This window comes from Tripterygium wilfordii, chromosome 12, assembly GCF_013401445.1.
Source record: "Tripterygium wilfordii isolate XIE 37 chromosome 12, ASM1340144v1, whole genome shotgun sequence".
Lineage (NCBI taxonomy): Eukaryota > Viridiplantae > Streptophyta > Magnoliopsida > Celastrales > Celastraceae > Tripterygium > Tripterygium wilfordii.
This window is the reverse complement of record NC_052243.1, coordinates 6223516-6239181: the sequence shown is the minus strand read 5'-3', so window position 1 is coordinate 6239181 and position 15666 is coordinate 6223516.

Here is a 15666-nt window from a genome sequence, read left to right as displayed (position 1 = left end):
GAAAATACTGTTTTATAAAATAATTATTTTGTAATTCTAAATATAAAATATTGTTTAAATATGTTTATGTGCAATGGGTCCCACGTTTTTGTTTTGAAAAAAATACGGAACTGCTAAATCTTGCAATCATATTGTGGCCCACGTATTTAAAAAAAATTAAAGAAAGGTATAAATGCTCTTAAGAAAAGAAGGCCCACAGATCACGGCTGTCTTCCAGATCTGCTCCGTCAAACGGCGGTAAATGAGCTTTTTTTCCACAACTTGTAGCATTGAAAATCAATTCAATTGCTATTTCATGTGGAGCCAAGGACTTCATGTGTTTTTATTTTCTATTTATTTTTTTTTTCTCTCTCTGTTTTGTCTCTGACACCACCTACCACCTCCTTCTTTCACGTTTGGATAGGAGTCAGTGCTATCTTCTACCAAATCCTCATCTCCCCAACAATTCTTTTAATGCTTTTCTTTGTTTGTTTGTTTAAGTACTAAGGGCAGATGGTGAGATTCTCCCCTGAATTTTCGTTTGGGAGATAGCTTGGTTTCAAGAATGGTATATGATCGGAGATCCCTTAATACATTCTGGATTTCAAGCTTCAAGTTCAAGTATCGATAAGTAAAATTTTGATGGATCTAGATTTGAATCTAGATATACTTTCATATCTGTTTGAAGGATTACTCAAATTGTCATGTGTAACGGCCCAACCCGGAATGCGTTACTTTTGGTATCATCTTAATCAATCTACTAATTAATTCAATCATTAAATCACCAAAAATTTCGACAGCACCTCTCCTATTACAGAGAATGTCAACCTGGAGTCAATGCGCAGTAAATATCACAATTACATCCTCAAACCTAGGCAGGGCCTCAGGCCATCTAACAATTCATATCATAAAGAAATTCTCAAATCTAAGCAAGGCCTTAGGTCATCTAACAATTCATATCACAAACAAATTCTCCACACACAATAACATATATAATCAAACAACCAATGTAAAAAGCAATCCTACATGCATAATCAATCGTCAGGACACAAAGTCCACAAACCCAGTTTGGGAGTCCCGATCACACGGAGCACCCTCCCAATCGTCCATCCAACCATCGAATTAAGGTATCACACAACATGTCTGAACCAAGAAAACAAGTACGACAAAATACTAGTAAGATAATCAAATTTTAGAACCATCTAGTCTCATTATTCTCCAATGGCCTATTCATGTCACGCACGCTCCTCCTGATCTGCAACCCTGATACCGGAACTAGACTCACATGCGAGAAGGGAATAAGGAAAAGAAAAGGGTGAGTGAAAGGCCCAGTAGGGAATAATAAAGAGTGAATGAATAATATAAAACTGAAATATTAAGGAAAAACATAAATGCAACAATATGATAACTAATATCATGTACACCTAAAACACAAGTTGATAACAATACCATATGGGATCCTAACTTTTCCCACCGGCATCCCTATACTCATTGGGACCAGCCCAACGGCAACACCGCATGATGCCTCAAGAACATGTGAAATCCTGACTCGGCCCACCGGTGTTTCCATACTCATAGGAACCCTAAACAATCCACCGGCATTCCACATTTCACATCAATCAAACATAGGAGATGTACGGGTCCATACCCGACATCTACCGTGCAACTACAATGCATGTCCAACATGGTTAAGTAATGAAGTATACATACAACCTACGTATATACTACTACATGATGCAAGTTCAAGAATAATTCATGCTCAATAAAAGACTGAACATGTGGGATATGCAATATAACTCAAGTCATACAACAAAGTAATCACAATGGGGTTGTTCTCCCTTAGGGTGCGTTTGGTATGGGGGTATAATTTGTTACCCATGTAAATGTTACAAGGGTAATAATAATTATGGAGAATAATTGTTACCATTGTTTGGTAAAAAAGGGTCAAATTTACCTAAGCATTCATTATTCTTGTTTGTTACGGCTATACGTTACTGGTATAATACCATTACCCTTGTTTGTTATTATTGTAATGAACAAAACTAGAAAAAAGTAAGATCATGTTTTTTTTTTATTGTTACGACTATCATGTATCAAAATTTAAAAAATATAGATACATATGCATATATATATAACAGGCAGACACATATTATATATATATATATATAAGTTTCTAGTGTGAAGCTCTTCTCGTTGGAGCTTATTTTCAATTACCATGTGTGAGGAGTATTTTGGAGATTTAATTAAGGGGGTAATAGGTTAGAGTAAAACTGCCTATTACTTTTTATTACTCAGGTCCCCCCATCAGTAAACTTTATGTATAAAAAATAAGCTCAATTACTAAAATTTATTACAGGAATAAAGATTATACTAACATAACAAACACAAGTAAACTTAAAATTTAATTACCCTTGTAACCATTACACCCCATTACCCCTCTACCAAACGCACCATTAGGGACAATTAAGGCGAGAACGAAATCATAATGAACAATGAGAAAAGATAAGCGTTCTTAATAAGAGGACATATTCAAAGAAAATAGCAAAGGGATGAAATTTCCCTACTTTGCACTCCAAAAATCAGCTATGTAAACCAATGCTCAACCTTGAATTTTCAGGCCTCAGTCAACTTGTTATTCGATAAGCCCATCCTCCAATCAATATACAAACAACTTTAATTTCACATATCTAACACAAATTAACCCAATAAATCAAGAAATCATTACATTCTCTTACCCAAAACTTTCCAAGTTCTTGAACTTCACCTACTCAAACTTGCTACTCCAATCAACAATAGAATCTAGAAATACAATCATAAACAAATCTAAATCAACTTATTAAATCACTAATTTCATCTAATTTAAAGATTTTCCCACAAATCTACAAAACCCATAAAACCCTTGAATCTCAAATCACCCAATCTCTAGATACTAGCTTTTAGGTTTAAGAAAACTTACCAAGGTTGTAGAGACAAATAGAAGGAAGGGATTCAAGCTTCATTTACGCCTCAAATGTAGGAACTCATGGATTTGAGTTTGGGTTCAAACCTTGAAAGATTAGAACAAAGAGAGAAATTTATGAATATGTAATCTAGAGAGAGAATTCCTAATCCATCTTGAATCAACTTGAATGAGGATAATCTTACCTTGGTTGATGATCTTAGATTGATGGAAGGGAGGAAATTTGAGAGAAAATGGGGTTTAGGGTTTGTTTAGGTCGGGTATTTGAGGAGAAATCCGAAATGAGTGTTTTTAAAACAATTCACGGGTGCATATTTTAGGGAGTTGTCCGGACACCTTGGATGGCCGTCCGGACACATCTGCCTATTTTTGTAGATTTGCATCCATTTTTCTATGGCTGTCCGGACAACTTTAAAAGCTGTCCGGATAGTTACTCATGCAAACCAAATTTTCAGCTTTTAAACCACTCGTATACTCCCAATTCACTCGGTATTTATTTCTAATGATTTTAAATATATATATACTCAATACATGTTGGCTCTACCTAATTTCTAAAAGAAAAAGAAGTTCGGGGTATTACATCATACATACTTTGCTTAATTTATTTTTCATATTTGTTTGTTTAATCAGGCGTCGTTCGGTGTGTTCAAGTTATTTTTTGTTTGTTTGTTAGTATTGTCGGGTATATCCCGATGTAGTTTGTAATCCAGTGTTTTGCCAATGTAGTCGAATTTCTGTTTGAAGTTCTCAAATGTAATTCATCTTTATGGTGGCTCAAGTGCCTTTGGACCTCAAATTTTCTTGCCTAAGTTATGGGGTAAATGAATAGATCAGCTCAAAGAAATAAATAATAACTAATATGTAACAACTCAAAGCTATAACAATCATGACCTAGATGCTCGATAGATATTCCACATCTGTAAAATAATATAATGTCTAACTTCTCTTCTATGTTGCTTTCATTCACATTCACATGTGTTGCTTGTCAATCCAAGTCAAAGTCTTGTTTCACTTGCTCGTATGGTATGATCATAGTATGAGATGATCATTCTGTAAGCATACGATCCACCTCATGCTCACTCCAAAATGAAGTTATGTGTTATGTAGAACGCAATCGAAATTTGTCTTTCCCTTTGACAGGGCATAAACTTCAATCTTGTTTCGTGGGTTTTCTATTGAGTAACCAATGTTGGACCTTGGACCATATTTGATTTTGATGATATCAAAACTATTTTTATAATATAATGATGATATTTTAAGGTCTTTTGTGCGCTATTAGAATACTCTTTGATTTATAAGAATTAAATTTAAATGAAGATGCTATGATGCTTGCCATATGTGCACATACATGTTAAATAAGGCTTATGCCTATATTTATGTGAAGTTGACATTATATATGCTTAGAGCAATCAAAATGGTGGTTTTTTGCTGGGGATAACAAAATGTATTGAGATATGTGTTTTGCTTATGTGGCTAGATATTTTCGTGATGTGACTAAACCAATAAAATGTATTGGTACAATAGTGTAAATTTACTGGATTTATTTTTAATATAATAAAGATGGGGCTCAATATTAATTTTGGAATAAATGTGAGTGTGTTTTGTTGTGGGACCCACTTGAAGAGTAAACATGGAGGCATGGGCTTTGCCATTCCCCCATGCTGGTCCCAGCAAAATGGAGTCAACAAATTGACTCCATTGGAACCTTTTTTTCTCCATGGCTCAAATGGGATAATAAATTGAATTCATGCCCCCTAAATACCTCCATTGCAATTGCTCTTAGTATAATGCTGGAAAATCAGTTTTGAAAACAAACAAGAATCGACTAAGTTAAGGCTTAATCTTTGATTATCCATAATTTAACCGACTCAGGTCCAAATGACATGAAACTTGAACTACACATCCATGAGAGTTCAATATGTGCTCTAGGATAAGAATTAGTTCATTACATTAATATTTGGTCATACGCTTAATTTATGTCAAAACTAAGTTTTTGTGTAAAATTTACGTTTTAAAGAAACCTTACCTTGAAACTTGTTAGTTCCACCAAATCAAGAAAACAAAGTTTCCTCTTGAATTGGTTCAAGAACCACAATTGAACCTAGTAATATAAGAAGATTAGAACCTAATTTTGAGTTATTGAACAAAGAAAATTGTCATTGAATCTAAATCCCCAAAACCCACAAACCCCAGAATCAAGAATTTACCTTAATCCTTCTCTTTTTCTTGTGGAAAATCAAAGTATGTGTGTGACTCCACCAAAGAATGACCCTTTCCGGCTGGAGCTTCGCCGGAATATTGCCAGAAATGGAGCTTCCGTGAGTGTGTGGAGAGAAGTGAGGTAAAAAGGGTCATTTGCCTTTTTAGTGTGAATATCAGGTGAAGCCCTCACTTAGTTATTTTTTATTTTATTGATTAAACTGTCCCATTTTTTTTTTAACTAAATCTTTATTTTTTCTTTTTTTAATTCCTTAACTTTTTTTTTATGTTTTTGACCAAACAAGTTTATTTTTGAATTCCATTTACGTCCTTTGACCATTTTTTTATACTAATCGTTAATATTATTATTCTCTTTATCTTTATTTTGGGATGGGGTATTACAGGGGTAGTCTTGCGATTTATTTGTGCGGATCTCTATTTTTGCGAGGAATCATGGCGAAGGATCCCAATCTCTACTCTAACATCGACAAGAAAGCCTAGGGTTTGTCCCTCACTTGTTTTCTAAATTCTTAGATGTAGACGATATTGAGTGCTTATTCTGATATTTGGACTATTTTTGTGATATTTTGGTGGGTTTTTCTGTTTGTGTGTGATAGATCTTCTCTACAAGGACTACCAGTCTGACTGCAATTTATCTGTCACCACTTGCTCTTCCACTATAGTTATAAGTTTGTCAACTTTTGGATTCGTTCATGCTAGATTGTGCTCCTTTTCTAAGCAAGAATCTTTGGTTTTCTTTTTAATTGACTGTAAATTTCTGTTGTTTTATGTAAGTTTCTTACAATTTGGATCTCCATCTTTGCAAGGAATCATGGCGAAGAGTCCTAATCTCTACTATAACATCGACAAAGCCAAGGTTTGTCCCTTCGTTTCTTTCTAAATTCGTACATGTAGAAGAGATTGATTGGTTTTTGTGATATTTAAACTGTTTTTTTTTGGTATTATGGGTAGGTTTTTTTTTTTATTATGGGAGGTTTGACAAAATAATATTTTTTTCTCTATCAGTTCTGCTTCAACATATGCAACCCACTTGCCAGGCTGAGTGAATGCTTTTTAATAAGAGAAGGGCAGGGTGAATCAATAGGAATCGAAGCGACGAACTAGGATCCTTTCATATGTCAATTATGCTCTTTGAAAGAAGCAAATGGACAAAGCCTTTTTGCTTTGATTACCACCCGACCTGATGACCCTCATCGAGCAGAAAGTAGACCAGCCGTCTGAAGCCTTTGAAGCCATTTGCTTTGCTGCTTTAGATGGACAAGAATCCCCTGCAATTGCTATTGAATCCAGTGCTGATGCTCGAAATCGAAATAAGTAAGTGGCACTTCTTTTTTCACGCTTGAACTACGGGACAGACTAGCAAAATAGAAGTGACATTCATATGGGAATAACCCCTGTAACAACTTTGGTATCCTGATTTGCAGGTATAGTGCCACTTCTGAATAATTTTGATTCTCTAAATATTATGTTGTTGAAGTAACAATTACTTTGTTTTATCAAAGACTTTTTAGATATCGATTATGCTATGTAATTTTATTTATGTGTTGAATGATATAATTTAGACTGGTCAATCAGATCATTATGTAATGGATGCATTGGAAAATTGGTTGTGGAATTGTAAAACAAATAGCAGAAAAAGAACAATGCAATGGTCATTCGGTCGAGAAATGCACATATGGGTGTGTAATTACTCATGAATGTGACATAAAATATGCAAATGCTTCTTGCATGGACATATATGATGTGTAGATTCTCAACTTTATAAACAATGTAATTGAAACAAACTGGTGGATTAACTTAGTTGGGCGTCAACATGTTAGAAATGCCTTAAAATGAAAAACAATGTAATGGGTCTAATAGTGGGGAAATGCAAATTTTGGTGTCAAATATTAGCAAAGACATGGCAATGAGTTCAACTATTCCTTGAATTTATTGCATTGGTTATACCAGCCACGTACATATGGAAAACTATTTCAATCATCCGAGCAAAATATATAGTTCATCCATATTAGCAAATGGTCCTATCATGGGACCAATGCTTAACTAGGTTTGTAACACAATGCAATGTGCATATCAATGCAATGGCAAATAGTGGGACAATGTTGAAATAGGTGTGCAATCAGGCAATGAATAGATGTGAAAAAACAATGCAATGTTCATATAATGTACATGGGTTGTCAATCTATCACACAAAAAAGGGTTCTTAAACAATGCAATCAATATTGGTGCAAATGAACTGGGTGTTACATTTGTCAACCATATCAATACAATCACAAAATTATAAATTCATTTCTTAGCATTAAATTGTTCCATCAGAACATTACATTGTTCAATAATATTACTGACAATATGTCAACTGGTTCAGACATTGTAAAATGTTAATTGGTTGAAATAGTTCAACCATACTAGCCAAAATTATATATACAGTTGTTCGGTTCATTTGCGAAGTTGTAATAACACGATAATCTTCATACGTGACATTTGTCATTAAGAAGCAAGTGAATAACGTGCGCCTTAAACCTTAGAATATCTTCATCTGTTAAGGACTTGGGGATGAGTTTGTTGTTGAAGATGCACTCCATTATGTGCATCACAATGATGCCACAATCTACACTGTTACACCATAAAAGCACATATTCAATTGGATTATAGAATAAATAATATTACAAATGATAAGAGAAAATTTTAGTTAAACTAACGAAGCTACTGGTTGTTGGGGTGAGTCCTTCACTGTTGAGAGGAATGCTGGTGGGTTTGATGCGCCCCCACTAGGAAATACTGAATCGTAGTACCTAATCTGTTAAGTCATTACGTTTAAAAAAAAACCCCAAAAGAAATAAACAATGCAAATGAGTAAACAGTGGGCCAAAGTCAGAGTATAGTGAAATATCATCAAAAATCATTTGCATAAAACAATTCAAAGCATACATATATTGCCAATATTATGTCATTGTGCAAGCTCACAAATACTTCTACAATGGAACAATACAAGACAGTAAAATATGATGTTTGGATCAGCTCATATAGTGTAATAACCCAAACTTCTTTTCTTATAGAAATTGGGTAGGGCCAACATGTGTTGAGTATATAAATATATTTAAAACCATTAGAAATAAAAACAAATGACTTGGGAGTATACAGGTGGTTTAAAAACTGAAAATTTGGATTAAAGGTGTAACCGTCTGGACTGCTTTTAAAAGCTTTCTGGACAGCTTTAAGAAAATGGCCCAGATCTGCCAAATCGGCAGAGGTGTCCGGACGGCCTTTTAGGGTGTCCGGACACCTCTTTAAAAAAAACAACCCGAGGATGGTTTTAAATACCCATTTCACGAATTCTCTTAACATACCCGACCTAAACAAGCCCTAAACCCCATTTTCTCTCAAATTCCCTTCCTCCCATCAACCTAAGATTGTCCTCTTTCAAGTTGTTTCAAGTTGGATTCATGACTTCTCTCTCTAGCTTACATATTCTTAAATTCCTCTCTTTGTTCTAATCTTTTAAGGTTTGAACCCAAACTAAAATCCATGAGTTCCTACATCATTTGAGGCCTAATGGAAGCTTGAATCCCTTCCTTCTACTTGTTTCTACAATCTTGGTAAGTTTCCTAAATCTAAAAGCTAGTATTTAGAGATAGGGTGATTTGGGATTCTAGGGTTTTATGGGTTTTGTAGATTTGGGGGAAATCTTTAAATTAGATGACATTAGTGATTTAATAGGTTGATTTAGACTTGTTTATGGTTGTATTGCTAGATTCTATTGTTGATTGGAGTAGCAAGCTTGAGTAGGTGAAGTTCAAAACTTGGAAAGTTTTGGGTAAGAGAAGGTAAGGGTTTTCTTGATTTATTGGGTTAATTTGTGTTAGATATGTGAAATTGAAGTTGTTTGTATATTGATTGGAGGATAGGCTTATCGAATAATAGGTTGATTGAGGCCGGAGAATTCAAGGTTGAGTATTGGTTTACATAACTAGTTTTTGAAGTGCAAAGTAGGGAAATTCCACCTTTGTTGTTCTCTTGAATATGTTATCCTATTACGAATGTTTCTCTTTCCCAATGTTCATTAAAATTGGTTCTCGCCTTAATTGCACCTAAGAGAGAACAACCCCACTTTGTGATATCCTTATTGTATGATTTGAATTATATTGCATACCTACTTGTTCAATCTTCCATTGAGCATGAATTACTCTTGAACATGCATCATGTAGTAGTAGTAGTAGTAGTAGTATATATATATATATTTAGGTTGTATGTATACCCTATTACATAACCATGTTGGACATGCATTGTAATTGCATGGAAGATATCGAGTATGGACCCGTATATCTCCTAGTTATGATTGATGTGAAATGTGGAATGTCATTGGGCCGTTCAAGGTTCCCATGAGTACGGGAATGCCGGTGGGCCGGATCAGGATTCAATATGTGCTTGAAACACCATGCGATGATGCCGTTGGGCTGATCGAGTCCCGATATGTATAGGGATGCTGGTGGGCCAAGTTAGGATCTCGTATGGTGTGGTTATCTACTGGTGTTTGGTGTACATGATGTTAGTTATCATATTGTTGCATTTGTGTCTTTATTTAATACTTCAGCCTTATATTGTTCACTTATTCTTTATTAATCCCTACTATGCCTTTCGCTCACCCTTTTCTTTCTCCTATTCCCTCCTCGCAGGTGAGTCTAGTTTCGGTACCAGGGTCGCGGATCAGGAGGAGGGTGCGTGACATGGATGGACCCCTGGAGAGTGATAGGACTAGCTAGTTCTAAACTTTGCTTTGTTTTTACTATTTTGTCGTATCTATAATTTCTTAGTTGAGATATTGTGTGATATCCATATTCGATGGTGGGATGGACGGTAGGGAGGGTACTCCATATAATCGGGACTCCCGAACCGGGTTTGTGGACTTTGTGTCCTGACGATTTATTATGTTTGCTGGATTGCTATTTGCGTTGGATGCTGATTATATATGTTGTTGTGTGGAGAAATTATGTGTGACTGTTAAGTGGCCTGATGCCCTACTTAGATGTGAGAATTTGATTGATTGTATGATTTGTTAGGTGGCTTGAGGCCCTGCTTAGAATTGAGAATATAACTGTGATATGAATTGTTAGATGGCCGGAGGCCCTGCCTAGGTTGTGAATATATTTGTGATTTTGCTGTGTGTTTACTCCAGGTTGGCATCCTCGGTATTATGGGGAGGTGCAGTCTAATTTTTGGTGACTTAATGATTGAATTAATTAGGAGATTGATTAAGAGGATACCAAAAGGAACGCATTCCGGGTCGGGGCGTTACATATAGCTCATCAAACAATGTAAAGCAAACATTATTGGGGGTCAAACTCAGATGGGTATGCAATAAGTATAATAACATACCCAATAGGCCAATAAAAACAATGCAACTTAGTCAACATTGGGCCAAACTCTTAGTACAGTGAAATATCTCAAAAAAACATTTAAGAAAACAATGCATTGGATAATAATATGGAGATAATGAAAATAAGATAATGGGAGTCAAGTAAGAGTACCAACTGATAAGCATCTTCTGAGTATGGATCTCTCCCATTTCTTCACCTAGGCAGTAAAGAATTGTAATGATTCCAACATCGCTCTTCAAAGTCAAGGAAAAGTAATGTCCAATGATTTGCAGTTGCATGCGATCCCTTACTATGAAGTGGAAATAGTATCTTCTTGTGATCCTTTACTTCACTAAGTAGTTTGTTTGTCAACTGGACCTTTATAAGGTCATCATTTTTTGTTCTGATGTAGGCCTATGTATAATAAAATGAATGGTTATTTCAGTTCTTTTAGTACAAGAACAATTCATCTTCATACAATACTCACCATACAAGAGCTTGTCATTGCCAAGCAATGCGCAACCTTTTCACCAGCTGGCAATTCATGCGATCGTTGTCCCTTTGTAAGCAACTTTGAAAATGTGTCAATTATCTGAAATTATGAATGAGACCAAGTAATTACAACAAGTAAAATAAGAAAAAAATGAATGCAATTGACAAAAAAATTGGAGTGCGAATAAAGTTACTTACATTGTTTGATGCCATACCAGTCCCAGCCAAAGATAAAAGGTCAAAGAACCTAATTACATTCTCCCCTTCCCCAAACCATACAATGGAGTTGAGAGGCCATAAGGTGTCAGTCGAATGAATAAACATATGCTAAACATAAGAACAATGCAATGGTGTAATATAATTAATTTTCTCACCCCTCCTTTGCATCTACTGATAACTCATCAAACTTTTGTGTATCCTCATCTGTTAGCAATTTAATGGCTGAAAGTGCGGGTTTCTTCATTTTTTTCATGACATTGTTGCTCGGCATGAAATCATCAATGTCTTTACCTTTATCAGTCCTGACCCTTTTTAGATTTTTCTTTGCTTCGTATTCAAAGTCTGAAATTGTCAATGGTCTTCTTGATCGTGTCTTAACATTTTTTATCATTGATCTAGTCCTCACCTTATTCTTTGAAGCCCTTTCTTTAGTGTTTCTCTTTGGAGGGAGAGTTGGAGGGGTTGGTTCAGCTCTATCGTTGAGACGCTCAACAAGAACTAGGTTGACATCTCTTAGTCGTTATAAGGTCATCGTCAGTTCTTCAATTTCTTTTTGTTTTCCTTCGTTATCATGTTTCAACTTCCCATTTTCAACTGTCGAGATATGCAAGCGAATGATTAAATCCTTCAAAATCTCTTCCTTTTCTTCCAAAGTCAGATTTAATGCCTTCAAATCTTCTTTTAAAGTACTACAATGTTGACAAGCCTCTTGATCTATTCTCTTTGTTGGTTCATGAGCTAGAGTTGTGTCGATATTTTCAGTCACTTCACATGAATCACCAACCATTTTATGATGATCAGTAACAATGGCAGGATTACCAGGTTCATTGTTTTGCTCCATTTCAGAAACAATGCAACCATCGCCAACTTACTTATCATCATTAACTATATAATCATTCACATCTCTAGCCTGATCATCATCATTAGCTACTTCCTCTTCCTCTGAATCTCCTTCTTCTGCATCTTCATCATCTTCCACTTCCTCTTAATCCCCTTCTTCTCCATCCTCTGCCACTTCATCATCTTCGAGTCCATCATCTTCTACTTCATCATCTTCCATTTCATCATCACTGTGTTCATTGCTACTAGAGCTGAGTTCTTGATGTGATTCTCCAATGACACATAGTGTTTCCTCATGAGTATGACTAGTTCAGCTGGTAGAACCTGGGATTTAAAGACCAAGAGAGCTCATTACATTGACTCCATAGACAAGTGTAAATAAGAAATTGAAATTAGAAAAGATGGATGTTTACTTGTCGAGGTGTCAAATTTATAATGTGCTGCAGCTTGAAGTCCTTTGGAAACTTCCTAAGGTCCCACTTTAGGAACCTTGGGAACAAGACAACAACAATCTGATCGAAGGTAGTCATGTGTTTGCAGTACCAGTACTACATTTATGTGAATAAAGTGGTTAAAATTGACACATACAATTCTAATTACATTATAACTGTAAAGGGAAATGGAAATGAATTTATTACCGGCATAAGGGTAACACAACGATTAACTTTCTCAGGAGCATTATCATTAGCACATTTTCTGATTGATTCCATAAAGTAACTGGCAATCAATTTCGACCAATTGAATTTCTTAATGTTCTCAAGATCTTCAACAAATGGGATGAATCCCCATGAAAGGCCATCCGAGGAAGTGGAGAAGAATAGTGTCAAGCATACATAAAGCATTAACAACCTAGCAACATCTTGCGGGTCCACTTCATTTTTACCATCGATTGCTTTACATGTTGCAGACTTTAAAGTTGTCGCTTTGATAATTGTCACCTCCTTTGCGAAATTCCTTCTAACAAACTGTGAATCAATGAGTTTCCCCTGTTTAACAACCACCATGTCAACATCTCTGAAAATTATGCCAAATATAAGATTAATGTCATTCGCAGTTACGAGCAACTTCTTACTCACCAACATGAATCCTCCTCTTTTGCTGTCATAGGTACGTATTATATCATAAACTACATTGTCATTCTTCCTGGTCTTTACCTTTGGAGTTCTTCTCACCCATTGTTTGAATAAATTCCAACATGGTGTCTTTTTAAGCCACCTTTTATGCTCCTTACTAAACTCCATATTCTTCAGTACCATTGCTATTACTCCCAGATTTGATTTGTACTAAAGCGGGTAGTCTCTTGACATTTCAATTTGATTGGCCTGCAAATATGATTTTTGATCAACATGATTTTACTATTGTTATTCAATGCAACTGGATGTGTAATCAAAACAAAGCAATGAAGGAAACAACACTGTGAAAAGAACCAATGCAACTTTGCTAAGATGTTTGTGAAAATCTCACCAAAATGTAATGTCAATCTCATGAATTCCATCCCAAAAAAACAATGCAAAGCATAAATGACATTGTAAATCTCATAGATATCCCTACCAAACCTTAGGTTAAATTGAAATCTCACAAAAACCTCTTCAAGGAAACAATGCAATAAGAGAAATATGATACTAGTCTCATCAAAAACCTCTCCAAGGAAACAATGCAATGCAATAAGAGAAATATGTTAACCTCTCCAAAAAAACAATGTAAAGCAGTCATTTGTGGGGCCAAACTCAAAACAATGCAAATCAATAAAGAGTGGGCCAAACTCAAAGCATTTGCATAAAACAATGCAAAGCAATGCAATTGGGGGGCCAATATCAGATAGTTATATAAACTCAAAAAATTGTACACAAAATACAATGCAAATCCCATACATATCATGCCAATCTTGAAGTCAACGTGCAATCTCACAAATACCTCTCCAAAGGAACATTGCAAGACACCAAAATGTAATGTTAAGGTCATAAAGTCCAACCCAAAGAATCAATGCAATACAAATGGGTATGCAATACAAATCATTACTGCCAAGATCATATGTGAAAAATTTTGATCAGATGTGTCAGAATCCCAAAAAAATTCTTCACATCTAAACAGTGCAAAGCTATTAAATTAGAGGGGCCAATGTTGGATATTTAACTAAACTCAAAAAAAAGCTACAAAAATTACAATGCAAATTCCATAGATATTCTGCCAAAACTTAGGTCAGTTTGGGTAACCTCTCCAAAATAACAATGTAAAGCAGTCATATGTGGTGCCAAACTCAAAACAATGCAAATCAATAAATAGTGGACGAAACTCATAGTACAGTGAAATATCTTAAAAAACACTTGCATAAAAGAATGCAATTGGGGGGCCACTATCAGATAGGTATATAGATTCGAAAAATTGTACACAAAGTACAATGCAAATCCCATACATATATCATGCCAATCTTGAAGTCAGTGTGCAATCTCACAAATACCTCTCCAAAGGAACATTGCAAGACACCAAAATGTAATGCCAAGCTCATAAAGTCCAACCCAAAGAATCAATGCAATACAAATGGGTATGCAATGCAAATCATTACTGTCAAGATCAGATGTGTCAAAATCCCAAAAAAATTCTTCACATCTAAACAATGCAAAGCTATTAAATTAGGGGGACCAACCTTGGATATCTAACTAAACTCAAAAAAAGCTACAAAAATTACAATACAAATTCCATATATATCCTGCCAAAACTTAGGTCAATTTGTAATCTCAATGCAAGACACGAAATATGATACTAGGCTCAGCGAAGATAGCTCATCAAATGTAATACCAAGCTCATTAAGTCGAACCAAAATAAACAATGCAAATAAAAAAAAATCATAAATCAAACCGTCTGAAGAAAACCAACCATGCTTAGAAGAAAACAACACAATGTCCAAAATAACACAAAAAAACAACGACAACACTAATAGGAAGACATAACCTTGAAATTTTCTTGGAGTTACACTGATTTTCAACTTAGACTGTAGCTACAACCAAATAAAACCAGGTCGATAATCCCCATCACCATTAAAGGACTGCAAATATACCGACTTATTATTAGACGAGAACACGTTACATTCAAATTTCTTTCTTCGTTACACCGATTTCCATCTCAAATAGCAACTATATGGACGTATCGATGCTGAAGATCTGCAACGATGCGAGCATAATGTTCGCACAATGCAACGAAAGAAAAAAGAGAAGAGGAAATGGGTTTTGGGGTTCTATTTTCAATGCAAGAAGAGAGTATGGGCTTTAATTACTCTTGGATTACCGAGAAAGCTTTTGCAAGAAGAGATTTTTTCAAATTAGCCATGTTGGCATGTTGACTATGCACGCCACGTCGACTTGGGTTAAAAATTCTTGGGCCATTTAGTAGCTCTGATGTAAGAAAGTAATAATATGGTGAATGCCAATTATCTGTCCTAAAGGGCAGATTCCACCACATCTCAGCATCGTTAGCAAACAATAATCCAACCCCAAACACAATTCAAATCCAACCCCAAACAGTTTCACACCCACCAAAACCAGCCCGCCGCAACTGCCTAATTGGACCTAAAATATGTTTTTAACTTAAAATTGGGAAACTTGGGAT